The following is a 24,727-nucleotide window of genomic DNA, read 5'->3' as shown; positions in this document are numbered from 1 at the left end:
AGTTTTAAAGTGCTTGGAAGTAGGTACAGAGGAGATGTCAGGGGTAAGTTTTTTTATGCAGAGAGTGGTGAGTGCGTGGAATAGGCTGCCAGTGATGGTGGTGGAGACGGATACAATAGGGTCTTTTAAGAGACTCCTGGATAGGTACGTGGAGCTTAGAGAAATAGAGGACTATGGGTAACCCTAGGTAATTTCTAAGGCAAGGACATGTTTGGCACAGCTTTGTGGGCCGAAGGGCCTGTATTGTGCTGTAGGCTTTCTCTGTTTCTATGTTTCTAATAACCTACCCACTACCGACATCAGATGCACCGGCCTAAAATTTCCCTGTTCAAAATTAAATCTTTTCTGAAACAACTATTCTCCAATCCTCCCATACCTCACCCATTGCTGAAGACATTTTAAATACCTTTGCTATTGCCCTTGCAGTTTCTGCACCGAGCCTCCCTCAAGGTCCAAGGTGACACCTTTGTCAGGCCCTGGGGATTTACCCACTCTACTGTATTTTGCCTCAAGATGTCAAGATCCTCCTTCTCTGTAATCTGTATACAGTCTGTGACCTCACTGTTGTTTTCAACAACTTCTTACATTCCTGTGCATTCAGATTGCTATACCAGACCATCATGCAACCAGAGAAGATACTTTCAACAGTACATCTGTGGAAGTTTGTCAGAGTGTGACAAGCTGAATCTCTTTAACTTCTGAAGAGGTGCACTCTCCTTGTGATTGCATCTGTGTGCTGAGCCGAGGAGAGTCATCCAATACGTTAAGACGCATGAATTTAAAGCTGACCCTCTCCACTGTCGATCCCCCAATAGAGACCGGTGACGTTGTTATGGCACACCACGCACGCAGGTGATCTATTTCACTCTGGTAAGCTGTCTCATTACCACCTGTGATTCATGCAACAACATTTGTGCTGTTGGCGAATTTTGAAGATGGCACTTAGAGCTGTGCTTAGTCATGTGTGCCGAGTAAAGCGAGGGCAATGCACACAGCCTTGAGTTGCACCTGTGTTGATGGTCAGCAAAGAGGAGATGTTGTTACCCGTCCTCACTGATCAAGCTCTGCTGATGGGGAAGTCAAGTATCTAGTTGCAGAGGTCCATGTCTTGAAACATTTAAAGATAAAGATTAGTTTTACTTGTCACACGTACGTGCAAAAATTGAAACATACAAAGAAGTGTGTCATTTGGATCATCAACCCAGCACAGTCCAAGGACCAACCCGTTAGTGTCACCATGTTTCCAGCGCCAACACAGCACACACACAACTTCCTAACCCGTACGCCTCTGCGATGTGGAAAGAAACTGGAACATTCAGAGGAAATCCAAGAAGTCATGAAGTGAACGTACAAACTCTTTACAGTCAGCAACAGGAATTGAGCTCCTCTCACAGGCACTGTAAAGCTTTGCTCTAATCATGAGTTTGGATGGGATGACTGTGCTGAACACCTAGCTATAGCTGAGAAAAGCAACCTGACATATGAGCTCAAGGCAGTCCGGAGCAGAGTGACGGTCAAAAGAAACTGCATCTGCTGTTGATCTGTGGTGGCGGTAGACAAACTGGAGTGGATCAAGGTCATCACTGGGACAGGAGCTGATTTGTGTCATAACCATTCTCTGAAACACTTCATTACAGTTGATGCAAGTGCTCCCTGCTGGTATCATTGAGGCAGGTCACCGCACTCTCCTCGGGCACATACAATTGATGCCTTTTTGAAGCAAGTGGGAACCTCAGATTGCAGAAATGTAATGTATCTGTAAATTTTCAGGCCAGTTGATCCACACAGATCTCTATAACCCGGCCAGTTATGTCGTCTGAGCCAGACACCTTTCATGGACAGACTCTCTTGAAAGATGCATGGTTGTTGGCTTCAGAGACTGAACTTACAGGGTCATCCAGATGTGTGGGGTACAAGTGCATTGCAGAGGGTCAAAGGAGATGATGTTAAGATTAAAAATCATGGCTTTGAGCAGAGATTAGATAAGTGGAGTTGTTTTCGATGGAATAGAAAATTAAGGGACAGAGGAAATAGGAAAGATTATTTCTGCAATTAGAGAACATTGATCAAGATAATTGAAAGGAAGATTAGAGGGGAGATGAGGAAAGATGGTGAATCTGAACCTCATGATGGCAGTAAATCTCACCTCACTGAAAAAGCATGTAAAGAGCTGTGACCTGGAGATTAATGGAACAAGTGCAGGAAGATGGAATTAGAATCGAGTTGTACAACATAGAAATGGGCTCTGTGGCCTACTTTGTCCTTGCTGACCATTTTTGTTATCTATGCTAGTCCCATTTACCCATATTTGATCCATTGCCTTCTGTCTCTTGCCAATTCAGGTAATTGACCAGATCCTTCTTAAATGTTGTGACAGTCTTTGCTTCCAGCACCTCCTCAGGCAGTACCTTTAGATTTCAGCTACTGTCTGTGTGAAAAAAAAATATCTTTTAGATCCATTCCTTCCTCTCACCTTACACTTACCCTTTTGTCTTAGGGATTCCCACCAAATGAAAAAAAAAGAGTGTACTATCTGCTCTATCTCTCCTCCTCGTGATTGTGCATTCCTTTACCAGGTCATCCCTCAGCCTTGCGTGTTCCAGGGAAAATTAATCCAACCCATTCAATCTTTCCTTATAACTGAAATGTTCCATTTCAGGCAATATCCTGGTGAGTCTCCTCTGCACCCTCTCCAGCACAATACATCTTTCCTATGGCATGGCAACCAGAACTGAGCACAATTACTGCATGGTGACCAGCAATGGACACAATAGCCTTTACCGAATATCACATTCTCAATAGTCCAGAAGCAGTCATTTGTGCTGTAGATTTTCTCTGATCTTTATCAACCACAGGAGGCATCTCAACCAACCAATGCCGCCTCATCAAGTCTGCCGTCCATCCACGTGACAATCGTGCACCTCAGGACTCATCAGAAGCAGGGTTCCCGATTCTGTGCTCAATTGTGTTTCCTTCTCCCACTGCACCCTCTGCAACGCAGAACCACCCCTAAACCCACCATCATACGGACCACATACCACTACGTTCCCCTGCTCTAGCCTCGATTTGTCTAATACAAGGAAACCAGGGAACAGAGCTGCATGTGGGCTTTTCCCAATAAAATTAATGGACTGAAAATTTCAGATGTGTCCTTGGGATTCCACTTACCTCATGCTCTTCTTTGAGCAGATGGTACAATTCTGCTTTCTGACCTAATGTTTCATTTCCACACTGGCACCATTAAGTGGCTGGAACACTCTAAGCACATGGGCTTTTGTGAGTTTTACCAATGCTCCAAATTATTCCAGCTTTTGCAATGGTTTAATGCGATACAGCAGACATGAATAAAAAAAAAACGAAACTACTGGAAGGGGAATTCAGCAACATCTGTTGGGGGGGTGGAGGGGAGAAGAAATTGTTAATGTTTCAGGGCAAGACATTCCAAAAAAAAAGCCCTTTCCCTCCACAAATGCTGCTCAACCTGCTGAGTTCCTCTGGCAGTCTGTCTGTTGCTCCAGATTCCAGCATCTGTATCTTTTGAGTGCTTTCACGTGTGAAGGTTGATGGAAGGCTAAATCTTAAACTTGAGAAAATCTGCAGATACTGGAACACCAAAATAACATGCACAAAATGCTGGTGAAACTCAGCAGGTCAGGCAACAGGCAGCATCTATGGAAATGAATAGATAGTCAATAGATAGTCTTGGCCCTTCTTCATGACTGAGAGGGAAGATGCCAGAATTAAAAAAAGGTGGGGGGTGGGGGTGGGGAAGGGAAGGAGGCTAGCTGGAAGGTGATAGGTGAAGCTAGTGGGATGGAAAAGGTCAAGGGCTGGAGAGGAATCTGATTGGAGATGAGAGTGGACCATAGGAGAAAGGGAAAGAGGAGGGGACCCAGGGGGTAGTAATAGGCAGGTGAGAAGAGATAAAAGGTCAGAGTGGGGAATAGAGGTTGGGGTGGAGGAAATTTGTTTACTGGAAGGAGAAATCAGTATTCATGCCATCAGGTTGGAGGTTACCCAGACGGAATATAAGGTGTTGCTCCTCCATCCTGAGGGTGGTCTCCTCTTGGATTGACACATCAGAATAGAAATGGAAACTTGATCATCGTGGCTCTGCTTATAACCTTCAATCCTATTCTTAACTGGATGCATTAATCATTTTTAAAAAGAGACAATTGGTATTGTATTAATTGCCTTCGCTAGGAATGTGCTCCATATGTTCACAATTCAGTATAAAATATATTTCTCATCTCCAGTCCCACTTGATGAAATTCAGGACTTGCTTTCATAGAGTGTCTTCCTGACCTAAGGGTGTCCCGAAGCACTGTGCAGCAAGTTTCACAGTCGCTGTAGTCATGTCGGAAATTCAACAGCCTAAGGGTTTCAATTCAGTTCGAGTTAGACAGCTCACATCTTTGTTGTATGCACCATTCAAAATTTTAAGCTCTCTTTTAAGGCACCATTAGCTTGCACCATTACACTGACACCATTATATTCCTTTTAAATGTAAAGACCAAGCCTGAATTTTACTGCAGTTATTCAATGCATTAGAGCAAGTTCACATGAGGCTTAAAACTGGGGAAAATCATCATTTTGACACAACCACTAGGTTAAGTAAACAGGAAATGCTGCGAAAAGACAGATCAAACAGCATTTGTGAATAGAGATAAAATGAGTTGAAATTCCATGTTGGGGACTGGAAAACTGAAGAGCTTTAGCGTTATACTGCATTGAAACACCCAATCTAAAATGTCTAATTGAGCTAGCCCCATTTCCCTGAATTCTCCTGCATATCCCTCAAAACCTTTCCTGTGCACATAACTATCCAATGCTGTAATTGCATCCACCTCCACCAATACCCCTGGCAGTTCATTCCATATACTCACAAACCAGAAACAAGCCCCTTTTGAGTTGCAGACAAAGTTGGGCAAGTGAGACATGACGGGGAAAACAAAATAGGGTCTAAGATAGGGTGGAACTCAGGAGAAACTGAATGACGTGGATGGTGTTGGTGCTGGCTGAGGGAGAGAGAGATGGTGGCAAAGTCTTGTAAATCATCTGTGAACCTCCTGCAATACAGCAGATTCTGGTTAATTGGGACATACCAGGAAGAGTACATTCTGGCCCAATTAAGCGGCTGTCCCAATTAGCCCAAGTTTCATGGAAATAGTTGAAAAGGTATAAAAAAGACAAACTACCATTTAACTGAGTAACAAATTATGTATTTAAACTAAACACAGAACAAATTAGAACATTACCAATACTACTTCAGTACTATAAACTCCAGGGTTGTTTTGAGGTGACAGACTGGCAGGCACTCTGTGAGCCACATGGAGAGGATATTGATGGGCTCACAGAGTGCATCACTGATTACATCAACTTCTGTGTGGACTGCAATGTTCCGACAAGAACTATCCTTTGTTATTCAAATAACAAGCCATGGGTAACACAGTACATTAAGGACATCCTGAACGCTAAAAAGAGGACGCTTAGAGATGGAAATAGGGAGGAGCTGAGGGCAATACAGAGGGACCTGAAAGCCAGGATCAGGGAGGCTAAAGACAGGTACAGGAGGAAGCTTGAGTGGAAACTCCAGCAGAACATGAGAGAAGTCTGGAGTGGGATGAGGACCATCACTGGGTTCCAGCAAGCTAGCAACAGAGGAGCGGAAGGCAGTGTGGACAGGGCCAACGAACTTAACCTGTTCTTTAACAGATGTGACATTGTGGCCCCTGCCCATCCCCCACATGAGCCATCTGTTGTTGGCCCCCAACCAACACATATTCCACTCTCCCCTCCTACCCCTCCTCACAGTCCCTCACCCTGCTCTCATGACTATACCTCTTCCCCACACGAAACCACCATAGTGGGCTTTGCAGCTGAACAGGTGAGAAGACAGCTGAAACGTCTCAACCCAAGCAAGGCTGCAGGACCGGATGGTGTCAGTACCAGGATGCTCAAAGCCTGTGCCCCTCAGCTATGTGGAGTACTTCGCCATGTATTCAACCTAAGCCTGAGGCTCCGGAGGGTTCCTGTACTGTGGAAGACGTCCTGTCTCATCCTTGTGCCGAAGACGCCCTGTCTCGTCCCTGTGCCGAAGACGCCCTGTCTCGTCCCTGTGCCGAAGACGCCGCGCCCCAGCAGCCTCAATGACTACAGACCGGTGGCATTGACCTCCCACATCATGAAGACCCTGGAGAGACTTGTTCTGGAGCTGTTCCGGCCGATGGTCAGGCCACACTTAGATCCCCTCCAGTTCGCCTGCCAGCCCCGACTAGGAGTTGAGGATGCCATCGTCTACCTGCTGAACCGTGTCTACGCCCACCTGGACAAGCCAGCGAGCACTGTGAGGGTCATGTTTTTTGACTTCTCCAGTGCGTTCAACACCATCCGCCCTGCCTACTGGGGGAGAAGCTGACAGCGATGCAGGTGGATGCTTCCCTGGTATCATGGATTCTTGATTACCTGACTGGCAGACCACTGTACGTGGGCTTGCAACACTGTGTGTCCGACAGAGTGATCAGCAGCACTGGGGCTCCACAGGGGACTGTCTTGTCTCCCTTTCTCTTCACCATTTACACCTCGGACATCAAATACTGCACAGAGTCTTGTCATCTTCAGAAGTTTTCTGATGACTCTGCCATAGTTGGATGCATCAGCAAGGGAGATGAGGCTGAGTACAGGGCTACGGTAGGAAACTTTGTCACATGGTGTGAGCAGAATTATCTGCAGCTTAATGTGAAAAACATTAAGGAGCTGGTGGTAGACCTGAGGAGAGTTAAAGTACCGGTGACCCCTGTTTCCATCCAGGGGGTCAGTGTGGACATGGTGGAGGATTACAATTACCTGGGGATACGAATTGACAATAAACTGGACTGGTCAAAGAACACTGAGGCTGTCTACAAGAAGGGTCAGAGCCGTCTCTATTTCGTGAGGAGACTGAGGTCCTTTAATATCTGCCAGACGATGCTGAGGATGTTCTACGAGTCTGTGGTGGCCAGTGCGATCATGTTTGCTGTTGTGTGCTGGGGCAGCAGGCTGAGGGTAGCAGACACCAACAGAATCAACAAACTCATCCGTAAGGCCAGTGATGTTGTAGGGATGGAGCTGGACTCTCTCACGGTGGTGTCTGAAAAGAGGATGCTGTCTAAATTGCATGCCATCTTGGACAATGTCTCTCATCCACTACATAATGTACTGGGTGGGCACAGGATTACATTCAGTCAGAGACTCATTCCACCGAGATGCAACACAGAGCATCATAGGAAGTCATTCCTGCCTGTGGCCATCAAACTTTACAACTCCTCCCTTGGAGGGTCAGACACCCTGAGCCAATAGGCTGGTCCTGGACTTATTTCATAATTTATTGGCATAATTTACATATTACTATTCAACTATTTATGGTTCTATTACTATTTATTATTTATGGTGCAACTGTAACAAAAACCAATTTCCCCCGGGATCAATAAAGTATGACTATGACTAAAAGTGATTATTAGTTCCTAATATTTATCGATGGAGGAATTCACCCCATGTACACTGTCATGTTAATTTGATTGACTGCAATAGAACAGAATCAGCACAGATACCTATTGCAGATAATGAACGGCCTTTATGCAATGCCTTTGAAGATTGCATTCTCCAAATTTTTATTTTCATTGTACTATTCAAGATGATTGTCAATACCTTCAAGTTCTTCATAATTCATAACTTGTTGAAATTGTGAAATTGTTTTATTTTCACTCCTGGCCATTTCTAGCATCTTCCAGCCTGAATGCTTGAAACCCCAGTGAGCAAAACAGTTCTGAATTGCCTGCTGCTTATTTCTCGCCAAATATCAGTAACAAAAGTCACTGTTTTTTTGAACACAAACACACACAACTGACGCTATTTAAAAACTGATTACTCTAAGCATGATGTAGTGTCTAAAGGCCACACATGTGTATGCTACTGACCATAAGACCATTAGATACAGGAGTAGAATTAGGGCCACTTGACCTGTCGAGTCTGACGTTAGTAAGAAACTGTTCAGCAACAGTCTTAATTAAGCAACATTGCATCCCAAATAAATAAAGGGAATCCTGGCTATTTTCTTGATTAGTTTTAAGAGCTGTCCAAAGTAAGTTGCTGCCCTAATTAAGTGATGGCCCTATTAACTAGAATCCACTATATTTGATCAGCTCCATGTTTGACCTGTTCTTATCATCCTGAGGGCAAGACAAACTGTGGGTCATATCCCAGAGTTCTCAGTCATGTTCCCCATCATGCTCAGTACTTCCTACAAGGATATACAGTGTGTACCTCTGGCCTACACCAATATGGTATCTGTGGTAGTGTACAGCGGGAGGACTTCCTGATCATTCCATTTGGCACAAGGGAGGGGGAAGTGTTTACTTTTGCTGGGATTTTAGATTATAGAGCCAATAACATAGCATAGTACAGCCCTGGAAGGATTGAGTGTATGGAGGGTGTGGGTTGGAGAATCCTTTAAGGTCAAGCACCTCACCTGGCCATCAGCAGGGTATCGACACAGCAATCTGGAAATAAGATCATAAGACCATAAGATATAGGAGCAGAAGTAGCCCGTTTGGCCCATTGAGTCTGCTCCATCATTCAATCATGGCTGATCCAATTCTTCCAGTCATCCGCATTCCCCTGTTTTCACCCCATACCCTTTGATGCCCTGGCTAATCAAGAACCTATCTATCTCTGCCTTAAATGCACCCAATGACTTGGCCTCCACAGCCGCCCGTGGCAACAAATTCCACAGATTTACCACCCTCTGGCTAAGGTAATTTCTCCACATCTCAGTTCTAAATGGACGTCCTTCAATCCTGAAGTTGTGCCCTCTTGTCCTGGACTTCCCTACCATGGGAAATAACTTTGCTATATTGAATCTGTTCATGCCTTTTAACATTCATAATATTTCTACAAGATCCCCTCTGATTCTCCTGAACCCCAGGGAATACAGCCCAAGAGTGCCAGATGTTCCTCATACGGTAACCCTTTCATTCCTGGAATCATTTTCGTGAATCTTCTCTGAACCCTCTCCAATGTCAATATATCCTTTCTAAAATAAGGAGCCCAAAACTGCACACAATACTCCAAGTGTGGTCTCACAAGTGCCTTATAGTGCCTCAACATCACATCCCTGCTCTTATATCCTATACCTCTAGAAATGAATGCCAACATTGTATTTACTTTCTTCACCACTGACTCAACCTGGAGGTCAACCTTCAGGGTATCCTGCACAAGGACTCCCAAGAATTCATTTCTCAAGAAAATCTCTCAAGAAAAATCTCTGCATTTTGAATTCTCTCCCCATCTAAATAATAATCTGCCCATTTATTTCTTCCACCAAAGAACATGACCATACACTTTCAAACATTGTATTTCATTTGCTACTTCTTTGCCCATTCTCTAAACTATCTAAGTCTCTCTGCAGGCTCTCTGTTTCCTCAACACTACCCGCTCCTCCACCTATCTTTGTATCATCAGCAGATTTGGCCACAAATCTATTAATCCCATAGTCCAATGATGTTTCGGCATCTCACTGATCCGGATTTAGGACTAGTTCTGTGCATAAACACTCTCCAACACATTTTTTGGATGGTTTCAATGATCTTTGCAGGGGATCTGCTTCACACTATGAGCAGAACACAACTCACAGATCCATCCAGGGCAAAATATACCTCTGGGCAGATGTCCAGCACTTCATTGATGGAAAGATAAAGACCTTGAGACTCTTGACCAATCTCTCTGATATCAGCCCAGAATGGTCACTACCTCTGCCACAAGCTTCATAAAGAGATAAGTTTTTGCTTCAAGCCAGTCATCTGAAGTGACTGAGCTGGAGCTAACTGCTGCGGATTGTAACAGCAGAGGACTACATCAGCTCCAGCGGGGAAGTAACACAGGCATCATTAATACATCTTTACAAGCCTACAGCTGGCTAGTTGGCTTGCTGCCAACTTAGCTGCCATGCACCTTGTTACAACATGTTGTGTTCCTCCTGTGATCTTGATGAAGAAATAACAGCCCCTCTTCTAAAGAAACACTGCAGCTTGATCTCCACTTTAAACCTAAACTTGAGGGATTCTGGCTTTATTCCCAGGGAATCCCAGGAAGAGAGAGGTCTCTTTCCAATTGCACTTCCTACTGGATTTGCCCACATGGTTTCTTCCTATGTGATTCCAATCCTGACTGATGGAGCAGCACGCAAAAGTAGATGGCACTCATACCATAATTCTGTGATGATGTGTTACCCTGGTAGGAAATGTCTCTTTTGCCTCTTCACCTATCACGTCCCTGCTTCTCACGTCATCCCCCACCCCCAGTTATTCCCCCCCCCCACCTGGTCTCACCTTTCACCTGCCAGCTTGTACTCTTTCCCCTGTTCCTCTTCCTCCTCCCCCCACCCACACCTTCTTATTCTGGCTTCTCTCCCCTTCCTTTCCAGTCCAGATGAAGTGTCTCAGCCTGTTCATTGCATTCCATAGATGCTACCTAATCTGCTGAGTTCCTTTAGCATTGTGTGTGTGTGTTGTAGGAAGTGTCCAAAGCTGGTACCTTCAACCTTTTTTGGAAACAGTTGGATGTTAAACCATTGGGATGCCAGCCGGTGCTGTAGCGGCATCAGCACTGGACTTCAGGGGTTCGAATTCAACCAGCTCCTTGCACGCTCCATCCATGAGGAGTCAAGCATCGAGCTAGCAACTTGTCCTCATAAAAAACAGAAAAGATGCTAAAGAAATGTGAAGGTTGCCGCCTGATGTGCAGCAAAGCATGGAGAGGAACAACATTAATCATTGATAGGCCAGCAAGTTGTTGGCAAGGGTGAGGTAAGGGATTGGAGGGGAGTTAGTTAGGAAGGTGGAGGGGGATGAGGAGGTGAGCTGATCCTGAGCTCACCCAGCATAGCCACATGGCCCAGTTACTAAAGAAATGACCAGGTGCATCATGTAGCAGCATTGCTGATAGAACCAGAGAGCTCAGCTGAAGGTACGCTTCAACAGCTTGGCAGAATCAGAAAGGGTACTTATTAGTGAGTGAATAATAACAGCTTTGTATTCAGAACAAGTTAACTCTTTACCTACCTCTCCTTTTTATAGGATCTCCAAAACGGTTAATCTTTCTCCCCAACATTGAGTGCAAGAGTCAGGAAGTTATGTTGCAGTTTTATAATACTCTGGTTAGGCCACGTCTAGATTCTTGCATTCAGTTTTAGACAATCCATTATAGAAAGCATGTGGAAACTTTGGAAAGGGTACTGAAGAAGTTTACCCAGATACTGCCTGGATTAGAGGACAGGTACTATAAGGAGAGTTTGAACAAACTTGGGTTGTTTCCATTTGGAGCAGTGGAAGCAGAGGGGAAACCTGATAGGGTTTTATAAGATTCCAAGAGTCAAAAATGTGGTAGGCATTGCTCTTTTTCCCAGGGTCAAAATGTCTAATATTTGGGGGTGGGGGTGTCACTGGTTTAAAGTGAAAGGGGTTAAGTTCAAGTTTTTACACTGAGAGAGGTGAGTGACTGGAATGTGCCTGCCAGTAGTGGCGGTGGAGACAGATACGAGAGAGGTGTTTAACAGGCAGGTGAATATGCAGAGAATGGAAGGGACTAAGTTTCATCAGTTTACATACTTTATCTAAACAGGAAAAAAGAATATTGATGTGATTACAATGGAGCGGGTGTAGAGGAAATTCACCAGGATGTTGCTTGGACTGGAGATTTTAGTTATCAGGAGAGATTTGTTAAGCAGCGCTTATCTTCTCCAGATGGAAGGAGGATGACATAATGAGAGATGCCGATCAGGGGGAGAGTCAAAATGTTGTTCCCATGGTGTGGGTATCAAAAACAAGAGGAAGAGAGTCACAGAGTTATGAAGCATGAGAAGAGGCTCTTCATCACAACTCATCCATGCCGACCAAGATGTGTATCCCAGCTATTCCCATTTGCCTGTGTTTGGCTCAATCCATCTAGTATTTTCCAATCCATACTTCTGTACATTTGTGCTTGTGGGGTCCAGGCTCCAACCTTACCCAGGAAACTTTCCATAACTTGATCCTTCGATCTCAAGACTGAGGATGATGTATTTCCTCTCAGTTCCCTGGCTGATGAAGCCATTATGGGATCTGAAGATTCTTCGACAGGTAGCGTGAGAAGTGACTGATTTGACTGGTAGGTGACACATCCCTTCCACCCCTTACACCAGGGCTTGTGGGCTCCACTCGCATGGATATGAGATTCTGATTGCCGTTAAAAATGCTTCTCCTCCACCTTGACCAGTCATGGGTCAATAATTCCCAACAGTCAGTGAGGATGAATCCTGTATTTAAGAAAGCTTTGAATACATTACTGAATCTTTCTTTCTGTCTGCCTGGAAATTTTGTTCCATGATACAAAGTTTGCTTAGTATAGGGTAACGAAAAGAAATAGTTTCAGCTAAAAATATCAAATGTCCATTTCCCTCTACAGATAGTTCCTGGCTCAGTGATTTCCTCCAGTTTATTAATTTTTGCTGCAGATTCCAACATCTGCAGTCTTTTGTATCTCTGAACATGGTTCCGGTTTCAGGATTCTGGCACAGGGCATACAAATGACTCACCCTCCACTGTGTAACATAGGTTGTCGAAAACTGACGATGTGAGACGACACCTGACATTAGTTAATTCATCCTTCCAGAAAATGAAGGACTTTACAGAGTAATCAAGTATTATTATTGTCCAACTAGATTAAACACTGGGTGCAGAATGTCTCATCTGATGCCCCTTCCTGCTCCTCGTCTCTCAATTTTTAATTTGCATCCTTTGTATCTTTTTGCATTTGATCAAATGGAACAGTCTAACTGGATTATATTGGTTTGTTTTCAATCTTTTCTAGCAGGGCAGTCTTTTGACATTCTGTTTTGCTCTTCTTCGACACAATGCCACAATTTTTTTAATGTCTGCTAAGGGATAGGCGTGGCCTTGGTGTACCACAATGGTGAAACCTTTGGACAATGGTACAGCAAGTGTAACTGCTGTCTCATAGTTCCAGTGACCCATGTTCAATTCTAACCTCCAGTGATGGCTGCGTGGAGTATGTGAGCCCACATTATTTTTTTTTTCTCTCCTCAGTACTCTGGGTTCATTGAACGTAGAACAGTACAGCACAGAAACAGGCCCTTCAGCCCATGATGCCAAGCTAATAAATCCCATCTGCCTGCACGTGATCCATATTGCTTCATTCCCTGGTGAATCATGCAACTGTCAAATGCTCTTAAGCATTGCTAAGATACCTGCTTCCAGCACCTTCCCCATCAGCACATTCCAGACACTTTTCACTCTCTGTCTAAATAAAACCACTTTGCAAGCCTCCTTTGAATATTCCCCCCTCCCATCTTCCAGTTATGCCCTCTGGTATTTGACATTTCCAGTGTGAGAAGAAGACTCTGACCATCTGTCCGATCTGTGGCCTATTATGATTTCATATATTTCTGTCGTATTGCTTCTCAGCCTCCAATGCTCCAGAGAAAAAAAAACAATCCAAAGATGCCCATCTTCTCGCTACAGCTAATACTGTCTAATCCAGGCAACATGCTATAGCACTTTCTTCATCCTCTCCAAATCCACAATATCCATATTATAGTGTGGCAACCAGAACTGTATACTATACTCCAAGTGAGACATAACCAAAACCTGACAACACTGCAACATGATTTCCAGGCTTTTATACACAATTCCCCAACAAATAAAGATAAGCATATATATGCCTTTTTTACTTCTCGATGCACTTGTTTTGCCACATTCTCTATATCAATGCTTCTGAGGGTTATGCCATTTACCATATACTTTCCTCTTACATCTGACCTCCCAAATGCAATACCTCACTCTTAACCAACTGATCAATATCCTACTTTATCCTTTGACAACATCCCTTGCTATCCACAACTCCAACAATTATGTATCATCTGCAAACTTAGTAATCAGACCACCTTAAACTTTCATCTAAATCACTAATTAAAGCCCTCCCTCCTTCTCAAGCTCCTTAGCCACACATTTAACTGTATTATGTTGCTATTTGTGTAGCTGGCACATTGCACAGGGTGTAATCATGAGATTGCAACTCCAAAGGTCTTGTGTGTTTTTTTTTAAGTTTTTACCTAGTTCCCTGAATTTTCTTTGCAAGATGTGAGTTAGTGGGTTAACTATCTACTGTAAAGTACCTGCAAAGTGTAGATGAGGAGTGAAGGAAGAGGGAAGTTAGAAAGCATGCAAGATAGAATAGGATTGAGGGGAATTGCATTGATGGAATTCCTCTGGGAGCTAACATAGACTTAAAGGGCTAAATGGCCTTCTTCCAAGTCATATGAGAATATATAAATACCTCAACCAAGATGCATCAGTTTCAACAGTACAGCACTCCCTCAGAACAAGCCCAGGACACAGGGTCAAGACTGTTGAAAGTCTGGCAAAAGGACCAACTTGCAGACTGTATCCTAACATTCATAATTTAATTTCATTTATTTTATTGCTTTCATTTCAATTTGTAGACATTGTAATCTGCAGTTTCTTCAGTCAGCTGTTACCTCTAATTTCACTAAATGTCATATCTTGAAGTGAAAGCAAAAAACCTGCTGATGCTGGAAATCTAAAATGAAAGTTCACAAAGCTACATTTTTAACCGTCTTTCTAACAGGCTCCTACTACTAAGCTTTCTTGGAGGGAGTTCATTGAGCTTGGGAGTGGAGTGTGCAACCTGGAGGTCCGGAAGCCTGAAGCCCATGATCGACTCCAATGCTTCTCTCCAGTTGAGGCATCGAGTAAGGCTGAAGTTGACAAGGACGAGAGCGGAGGATGAGCGGGCATTCAGTGCCATCTGCCTGTGTTTGAATGGTCTTCGGCTCCCTCTCATTAGCTGCTGTTGGAGGAAAGTTCAGGAGCCTTGGAGTCCACGCTTCAAGAATTGATCAGCAAGGCCATGAACTCGTTTTGGGGGACTTTGAGGTTCATGGTGCATGTATGGCTAGATTCTGGTTACTTTTTTGTGCTGCTTTTGAGCAGTTAGATCAGTATGGAATGGGCCGTTTTATCAAAGAATAGGTCTGCGTTCAGCCTACAGTGGGTTAACAACATGGTGCCGAACTGAACTAAAATGAGTACTGTGAGACTCTCGGTTTGATGTTTGCTTTTCTATGTGTTGTTCACTTGCTTTTTGCTACTTGCACCTTGCACAATTTGTTCCTTCTTTCACGCATTGGGTGTTAGGTGTTTTCTTGAATGGGTTCCATGGTGTTTCTTCATTTCATGGGTGCCTGTGGGAAGACAAATCTCAGAGTTGTATTTTGTATACATACTTTCATAATACATGTACTTTGAGTCTTTGAACCTTTGAAAACAGAAAGTGCAGTGGAAACTTAAATAGGACAGTAAGAGTCTGTGGGAAGAAAAACAGATTTAATGTTTCACACTGAAGACCCTTCATTGGAACTGTTAAGCTTTAGCAGAGAGATAAAGGAGTGAAACTAGGCTGCTGTAAAGTGTCTCTAAGTGTGGGGAGACGAGGGGAGAACTGGGACGGAGCTGATGGGAATGTGAGGGAATGGAACCGATAGGAATGCACCAAGACCCAACACAGACTCAGTGGGCGAAAAGGTCTCCTTCTATGTCATAAAGATATCAATGGACCATTGTGTCCTGAAGCAATGTTGCCCGCATCTGAACTGCTCTAGAAGACCTTTACATTATGGCAGAGAACAGGACTCGTGGTGAGTCATGACATGCTGTACAACAATACCATCGTAGACTATTGCAACCTGCTGTGAGCAAGAAGTTTAAGCATAGAAAGAAAAACTAGTAGAAGGCTACAACCTGGAGAGTCCTTATAGGCTGTATGTGAACAACCAACTGGGTATCAGTAACATCAACACTCATACTCTATTCACCACTGTGGTCCCACAATCTTTACTCTGGCTCTATCATCACGCAGAGACCATATAATATAAAAATACAAAATACTTCAGCTTAAATTTAAAATAAAATCATTCAAGCAAAAAGTAAAAGCTAATGTAAGTTTCAGCTCAACCGAGTTACCAAGTACTACAAGCCTATCTATGCCTCTCATGATTTTATACACTTCTATAAGGTCTTTCCTCTGCCTCCTACACTACAATAAATAAAGACCTAGGCTGCACAGTCTCACCGTATAACTCAGTCCGAGCAACAGAGCACCATTCTCACAAAGCAACATACACAAAATGAAGGAGGAACTCAGCAGGTCAGACAGTGTCTATGGAAATGAATAAGTAGTCGGTGTTTCAGGCCAAGGATCTTCCTCAGGTCTGAAAAGGAAGGGGAAGATGCCAGATTAAAAATGTGGGGGGAGGGTAAGGAGACCAGCTAGAAGGTGATTGGTGAAGCCAGGTGGTTAGGAAAGGTCAAGGGCTAGGGAGGAAGGAATAGGAGAGGAGAGTAGACCATAAAAGAAAGGGAAGAGAGAGGGAACCCAGGGGGAAGTGATAGGCAGGTGAGAATAGGTAAGGGGCCAGGGTGAGGAATAGAAGAAGAGCAAGGGGAGGGAAAAAAATTACCGCAAAGAGCAGTAATATTCATGCCATCAGGTTGGAGGCTACTCAGACAAAATATGAGGTGTTGATCCTCCACCCTAAGGATGGCCTCATCATTGCACAAGAGGAGGCCATGGGCTGACTAGTTGGAACAGGAATTGGAATCAGAATTAAAATGTTTGGCCACCACGAATTTCCACTTTTGGCAGAGAGAGCGGAGGTGCCCCCTAATTTACAACGAGTCTCCCCAATGCAGATGAAGCTGTATTGGGAGCACCAGACACAATAGATGACCCCAGCAGATTCATAGGTGCATTCTCACAAATCTTTGCACTCTTTCCAGCTTAATGACATCTCTCCTGTAACAGGATAACCAAAACTACAAAAAATACTCCAGGTGTGGCCAAACCTGTGTCTTGTACCACTACAACATAATGTCTTAACTCCTACTGTGTACTTAATACTCTTACCTATCAGAATTAGATTCAACTTTATTGTCACTGACATATGTCATCAACGTTGTTGTTTTGTGGCAGTGGAACAGTGCAAGATAGAAAATGTACCATAAATCACAATCAATCAATAAATAAATACATAAATAAATAAATAGTGCAAAAGCAGAATACTGAGGTGGTATTCATGGGTTCATGAACCATTCCAAAAATCTGATGGCCGAGGGGAAGAAGCTGTTCTTAAAATGCTGAGTGTGCATGTTTAGGCTCCTGTACCTCATCCCTAGGGGTAGAAGGCAAAAGGGGTCATGTCCCAGATGGTGAGGATCATTAATGATGGATGGTTCTTCCTGAGGCACTGCCTTTTGAAGGTGTCCTAAATACTGGGGAGACTTGTGCCCATGGTGGAGCTAGCTAAGTCTACAACCTTCTGCAGCTTCATTCACTCCGATGAATTGGATCCTTGCTACCAAGCAGTAATGCAACCAGTCAAGAGTGATCTTCATGGTATATCTGTAGATACTTAATAGAATCTTCGGTGACATACCAGATCTCATCAAACTCTTGTTGAAGTATAGTCACTGGTGTGCCTTCTTCATGATTGCATCAGAATTTTCCTCTCAGATGTTGTACCCAGGAACTTGAATCAGCTCACTGTTTCCACTGCTGATCTCCTGCTGAGGTCTGCTGTGTGTTCTTCTGACTTTCCCTTCCTGGAATCCACAGTAAATTCCTTGGTCTTGCTGACATTGAGTGCAAGGTTATTCAGACACCATTCAACCAGCCAATCTATGTATCTCAATCTTGTATGCCTCCCTGTTGCCATATGAGTTTCTGCCAACAACTGCAGTGTTATCAGTGAACTCACAAATGCTATTTGAGCTTTGCCTAGCCACACAATCATGAGTGTAAATACAGTAGAGCAGTAGGCTAAGCACGCATCCTTGAGGCGTGCCTGTGCTAATTGTCAGTGAGGAGATGTTCTTACTGATCTGCACTGACTATGGTCTCCCAATGTGGAGGTCCAGGGATACAGTTGAAGGCCTGTATGCAAAATGCCTTCTCCACCACCATTTCTAATCTGTGACACTACTTTTAGAGAATATGTCAAAGTTAAAGTTGTATTTACAGTTGCATTTACAAAGCATTCACAACCCAGCCCCCCCACAAGTTTTCATGTTTTATTGTTTTACAACATTGAATTACAGTAGATTTAATTTGCTTTTTTGACACTGATCAACAGTAAAAGGCTCTTTTGTGTCAAAGTGAAAACAGATCTCTGCAAAGTGATCTAAATTAATTACAAATATAAAACACAAAATAATTGATTGCATAAGTATTTAGTGGATTCATCCTTGGCAGCAATTACAGCCTTGAGTTTGTGTAGATAGGTCTCTAACAGCTTTGCACATCTGGACATTGCAATTTTTCCCCATAGTTCTTTGCAAAACTGATCAAACTCTGTCACCACTGCATGGGGATCATGAGAGAACAGCATTTTTCAAGTCCAGCCACAGATTCTCAATTCTCAATTGGATTCAGGTCTGGTGTTTGACTTGGCCACTCCAGGATATTAACTGTGTTGTTTTTAAGCCATTCCTGTGTAGCTTTGGCTTTTTGCTTTGGGTCATTGTCTTGCTGGTAAACAAATTTTTTCCCTAGTCTCAGTTCCCTTGCAGAGTGCATCAGGTTTCCTCCAGGACTTCCACGTATTTTGCTGCATTCATTTTACCCTCTACCTTCACGAGCTTCCAGGTCCTGCTGCAGAGACACATCCCCACAGCATGATGCAGCCACTACCATGCTTCATGGTAGAGATGATGTGTTTTTGATAATGTGTGGTGTTTGGCTTATGCCATACATAATGTTCAGAATGATGACCAAGAAGCTCAATTTTAGTTTCATCAGACCATAGAACCTTCTTTCAGCTGAGTTCAGAGTCTCCCACGTGCCTTCTGGCAAACTGTAGCTGAGATTTCATGTAGATTTTTTCAACAGTGGCTTTCTCTTTGCCACTCTCCCATAAAGCTGCGACTGGTGAAGTACTCTGAACGGTTGTTTGCGCCATCTCACCCATCTCAGCCACTGAAGCTTGTAACTCCTCCAGAGTTGTCATAGGTCAGTTTGTGGCCTCTCTCAGTAGTCACCCTTTTGCACAGTCGCTCAGTTTTTGAGGACGGCCTGCACTAGGCAGATCTACAGCTTAGTAGATCATATACTTTCCATTTCTATGTGATTGACTTAACTGTACTCCAAGGGATATTCAGTGACTTGTAATTTTTTTGGATCCTTCTCCTGACTTGTGCTTTTCAATAATCCTTTTGCCAGTGGCTTGGTGCGTTCTTTTTTGTCAGGAAAACTGACTCACCGGCAGTTGGACCACCCAAACACTGGTGTATTTTTAATACAATCAATTGAAACACCTTGACTGCACACAGGTCTCCAAAAACAGATCTCCATTTAACTAATTATGTGACTTCTAAAACCAATTGGCTGCACCTAGAAAACCTACAGCACAATACTGGCCCTTCAACCCACAAAGCTGTCACAAACATGTACTTTCCTGAGAAATTACCTAGGGTTGCCCATAGCCCTCTATTTTTCTAAGCTCCATGTACCTATCCAGGAGCCTCTTAAAAGACCCTATTGTATCCACCTCCACCACTGTCGGCGACAGCCAGTTCTACGCATTTACCACTCCCTGCATAAAAAACTTACCCCTGACATCTCCTCTGTACCTACTTCCAAGCACCTTAAAACTGTGCCCTCTCGTGCTAGCCATTTCAGCCCTGGGAAAAAGCCTCTGACTATCCACACAATCAATGCCTCTCATCATCTTGTACACCTCTGTCAGGTCACCTCTCATCCTCCATCACTCCAAGGAGAAAAGGCCAAGTTCACTCAACCTATTCTCATCTAGGCAACATCCTTGTAAATCTCCTCTGCACCCTTTCTATGGTTTCCACATCCTTCCTGTAGTGAGGCGACCAGAACTGAGTACAGTACTCCAAGTGGGGTCTGGCCAGGGTCCTATCTAGCTGCAACATTACTTCTTGGGACTTAAACTCAATCCCACGATTGATCAAGGCCAATGCACTGTATGCATTCTTAGCCACAGAGTCAACCTGAGCAGCAGCTTTGAGTGTCCTATGGACTCAGACCCCAAGATCCCTCTGCCAAGAGTCTTACCGTTAATATACCATCATATACCATCATATACCATCATATTTGACCTACCAAAATGAACCACCTCTCACTTATCTGGGTTGAACTCCAACTGCCACTTCTCAGCCCAGTTTTGCATCTTATCAATGTCCTACTGTAATCTCTAACAGCCCTCCACACTATCCACAACATCTCCAACCTTTGTGTCATCAACAAATTTACTAACCCATCCCTCCACTTCCTCATCCAGGTCATTTATAAAAATCACAAATAGTAAGGGTCCCAGAACAGATCTCTAAGGCACACCACTGGTCACTGACTTCCATGCAGAATATGACCCGTCTACAGCCACACTTTGCCTTCTGTGGGCAAGCCAGTTCTGGATCCACAAAGCAATGTCCCCTTCGATCTCATGCCTCCTTACTTTCTCAATAAGCCTTGCATAGGGTACCTTGTCAAATGCCTTGCTGAAATCCATATTCACTACATCTACTGCTCTACCTTCATCAATGTGTTTAGTCACATCCTCAAAAAAATCAGTCAGGCTCGTAAAGCATGACCTGCCTTTGACAGAGCCATGCTGACCATTCCTAATCATATTATGCCTCTCCAAATGTTCATAGATCCTGCCTCTCAGAATCTTCTCCATCAACTTACCAACTACTGAAGTAAGACTCACTGGTCTATAATTTCCTGGGCTATCTCTACTCCCTTTCTTGATAAGGGAACAACATCTGCAACACTCCAATCCTCTGGAACCTCTCCTGTCCCCATTGATGATGCAAAGATCATTGCCAGAGGCTCAGCAATCTCCTCACCTCACCTCCCACCGTAGCCTGGGGTACATCTTGTCTGGTCCCGGTGACTTATCCAACTTGATGCTTTCCAAAAGCCCCAGCACACCCTCTTCCTTAATAACTACATGCTCAAGCTTTTCAGTCCACTGTAAGTCATCCCTACAATCGCCAAGATACTTTTCCGTAGTGAACACTGAAGCAAAGTATTCAATAACCACCTCTGCTATCTCCTCTGGTTCCATACACACTTTTCCACTGTCACACTTGATTGGTCCTATTCTCTCATGTCTTATCCTCTTGCTCTTCACATACTTGTAGAATGCCTTGGGGTTTTCCTTAATCCTGTCTGCCAAGCCTACTCATGGTCCCTTCTGGCTCTCCTAATTTCCGTCTAAAGCTCCTTCTTGCTAGCCTTATAACCTTCTAGATCTCTATTATTACCTAGTTTTCTGAACCTTTCACAAGCTTTTCTTTTCTTCTTGACTAGATTTACAACAGCCTTTGTACACCATGGTTTCTGTACCCTACCATCTTTTCCCTGTCTCATTGGAACTGACCTATGCAGAATTCCACGCAAATAACCCCTGAACATTTGCCACATTTCTTCCATATGTTTCCCTGAGAACATCTGTTCCCAATTTATGCTTCCAAGTTCCTGCCTGATAGCCTCATATTTCCCCTTATTCTAATTAAGCGCTTTCCTAACTTGTCTGTTCCTATCCCTCTCCAATGCTATGGTAAAGGAAATAGAATTGTGATTACTATCTCCAAAATGCTCTCCCACTGAGAGATCTGACACCAGACCAGGTTCATTTCCCAATACCAGATCAAGTACAGCCTCTCCTCTTGTAGGCTTATCTACCTATTGTGTCAAGAAACCTTCCTGGACACACCTAACAAACTCCACCCCATCTAAACCCTTCGTCCTAGGGCAGGGATGGCCAATTTAAGGCACATGTGCCAAAAGTGGCACATTGCACCCCAGTGATAATAATAAAAAAGTAAGCACCGAAAACCGATTTGTAGAAAAAATAATCTGTAACAGGAATTCAGGTAGCTTAGAGCTAGAAATGGGTTTTATTGAGAATAAATCTAAAACTTAGCAATTAGTTTTAGTGATTTTATTATTTCATGCACAGCTTTTGGCGAATGTTATCTTCTTTCACATTAATCTGTTTTCAATTTTTAAAACAATGTTCAATGAGTCAAACAAGGAAAGAAGGACTTTTGTTCTGCAGTGGTTCCATAACTGTTCAACACACATTTGATATTTGTTTGATCCTGAGGCGCCAGGCATCTGTACCAGCCGTGATTCGCAGGTTTTTGCCAGTCAGTTTACAATTGACACTCGTGCGCTATGGAGTTGTGCTTTGTTCGTCCTTTGTGAACATTTTTAATTTTGTTCTTTTTTGAAAATTAAGCCTTGTTTTCACATTCAGTTACCCATCACAGTGCAAAAGAAAGTGAGCAAAAGAAAAGCAGAAAATGATAGTAAGCATGAATTCAGTGGGAAAAATAGTTCTTATTTGTAGCAGGTCCGTCAGGAAAAGCGTTGTGCATTGTTTGTGAAAACATCTTCTCACATAATAGAAGACATGATCTTAATAGACACTATAAAACACAACATCAGACTGAAATAGAAGGAAAACTGAAGCTAGTGGTTGGGTCTGAGTTACGGAAAGGATATGTGATTAAGAAAAAGGAAGAAATCAAAAGAAGACAAAATATATTTGTTAAAAGTCTCGTTAAGGTAGGTAATGTTTATCTTGTTTGTATATTAAATCAATATATCATGTAAAAATGCTAAATATGTCTATATTATCATTTTTTTTCAAGAATTGAACGGGGGTACAAGAGTTGTATGGCGCATCTGAACTCATGCATGAAAAAATGACACATAGAATGTAAAAGGTTGGCCACCCCTGCTCTAGGCAGATGCCAATCAATACCTGGGAAATCAAAATCTTCCCCCACAACAACCCTATTATTATTACACCTTTCCAGAATCTGTCTCCCTATCTGCTCCTCAATGACCCTGTTACAATTGGGTGGTCAATGAAAAACACCCAGTCGAGTTATTGACCCCTTCCTGTTTCTAACTTCCACCCACAGAGACTCTGTAGACAATCCTCCATAACTTTCCCCTTTTCTGCAGCCGTGACACCATCTCTGATCAGCAATGCCACGCCCCCACCTCTGACCTTCACTAATCCGGCACCATTGGGACCTGAGGAGTGCCAGATTAGTGAAAATGCCGAATTACAGAAGGATCACATTAAGCATAATCAGTGCCAGATTATCGAACGAACCGGATTACAGGTAGTCAGATTAGTAAAGGTCGACCTGTATAAGCAGTTTTCGTAAGAAAAAAAATTAATTTACACACAAATTTTACAGGGAAGAATATAATTGGAACATAAAAAAGTCACGGTGTTACAAAACTCTAGTGATTAGGGTTGTGCTGGTTGGTTCACAAAACAAATGATTGAAGTGCACCAGGTGCTGTTCTTGCACCTGATGGCATGTGACTTCAGGCTTCCATCGGTCCTGCCTGACGGCAACTGGAGGATGATAGCGTGACCTGAATGGTGGATGTTGCCTTCTTGAGGCAGGGCCTCAAGAGGGAGTACTTGTACTCCTAGGTTCCACTGTTCAATAGCACTCTTCAGGGCCCTACCGTTCACCATGAAATCTGAAAATTCAGCACCTCACACACATCTGAATCAAGTTGCTATTTGCCATTCCTCAGCCCACTTACTTAGCCATTCAAGACCCTTTTCATTTCTGATTGTCAATTACACCATCTATCTTTGTGTCATCTGTATTCTGTGTCTGCCTTCTGTGTGGCTTTAGCTGTTCCTGAGCTCCCACAATACACTATTACTGTGGCTACATTACGGATAGGGGAAGGCTGGTGCCTAACAGTGGAGGAATGCAGTCGGATGCTTTGAAGAGCTGTGTACAGAGAAGTCTTGGCTTCAATTGGCATGGGCAGCACTTCTGGGCCTTGATTGAGCAGCAAGGACACTGGTAGATTGACAGGGACTGCAGCAAGAATTTTATCACTCTCAGTATACCAACCAGTTTGTGCTCCACAGAGTGAAGGGGGCATCTTCCAGCACAGTGATGTCCCCTGCATTGGGGGCACAATTTTAAGTCAGCTGAAGAAAAAATGCACGATGCTGCCCTCAAAAATCACCACAGGATTACTTTCCCATCCTCTCAGTGAGTATTGATTACCACAATCTATCACTACAGGGCCTCCCATCTGGAGTGTCCAAGTAAACCTCACCCCTTAAGTGAGTGAGTGTATTTCTACCAGTGAAATACACTCAGTGGCCATTTTGTTAGGTGTAATGTAATTATCTATTCAACCAACCAATTGGCAGCAGCCCAATGCATAAAAGCATACAGAGATGGTCAGGAGGTTCAGCTGTTGGTCAGACCAAATATCTGAATGGGGAAGAAATGTGATTTAAGTGTCTTTAACTGTGGAATGATTGCTGGTGCCAGACGGTGTGGTTTGAGAACTTCAGAACTTGCTGATCTCCTGGGATATTCACAAACAACAGTCCCTAGAGTTTACAGAGAATGGTGCAAAACACAACAAAAAAATTCAGTGAGTGGCAGTTATGTGGGTGTAAACACCTTGTTAATGCGAGAAGTCAGAGGAGAATGGTCAGATTGGTTCAAGCTGACAGGAAGACTACAGTATCTCAAACAATCGCGCATTGCAACAGGGTGCAGAGAAGAGCATCCCTGAATGC

Source organism: Mobula birostris, chromosome 2 (assembly GCF_030028105.1).
Source record: "Mobula birostris isolate sMobBir1 chromosome 2, sMobBir1.hap1, whole genome shotgun sequence".
Lineage (NCBI taxonomy): Eukaryota > Metazoa > Chordata > Chondrichthyes > Myliobatiformes > Myliobatidae > Mobula > Mobula birostris.
Note: the sequence above shows the minus strand (reverse complement) of the source record.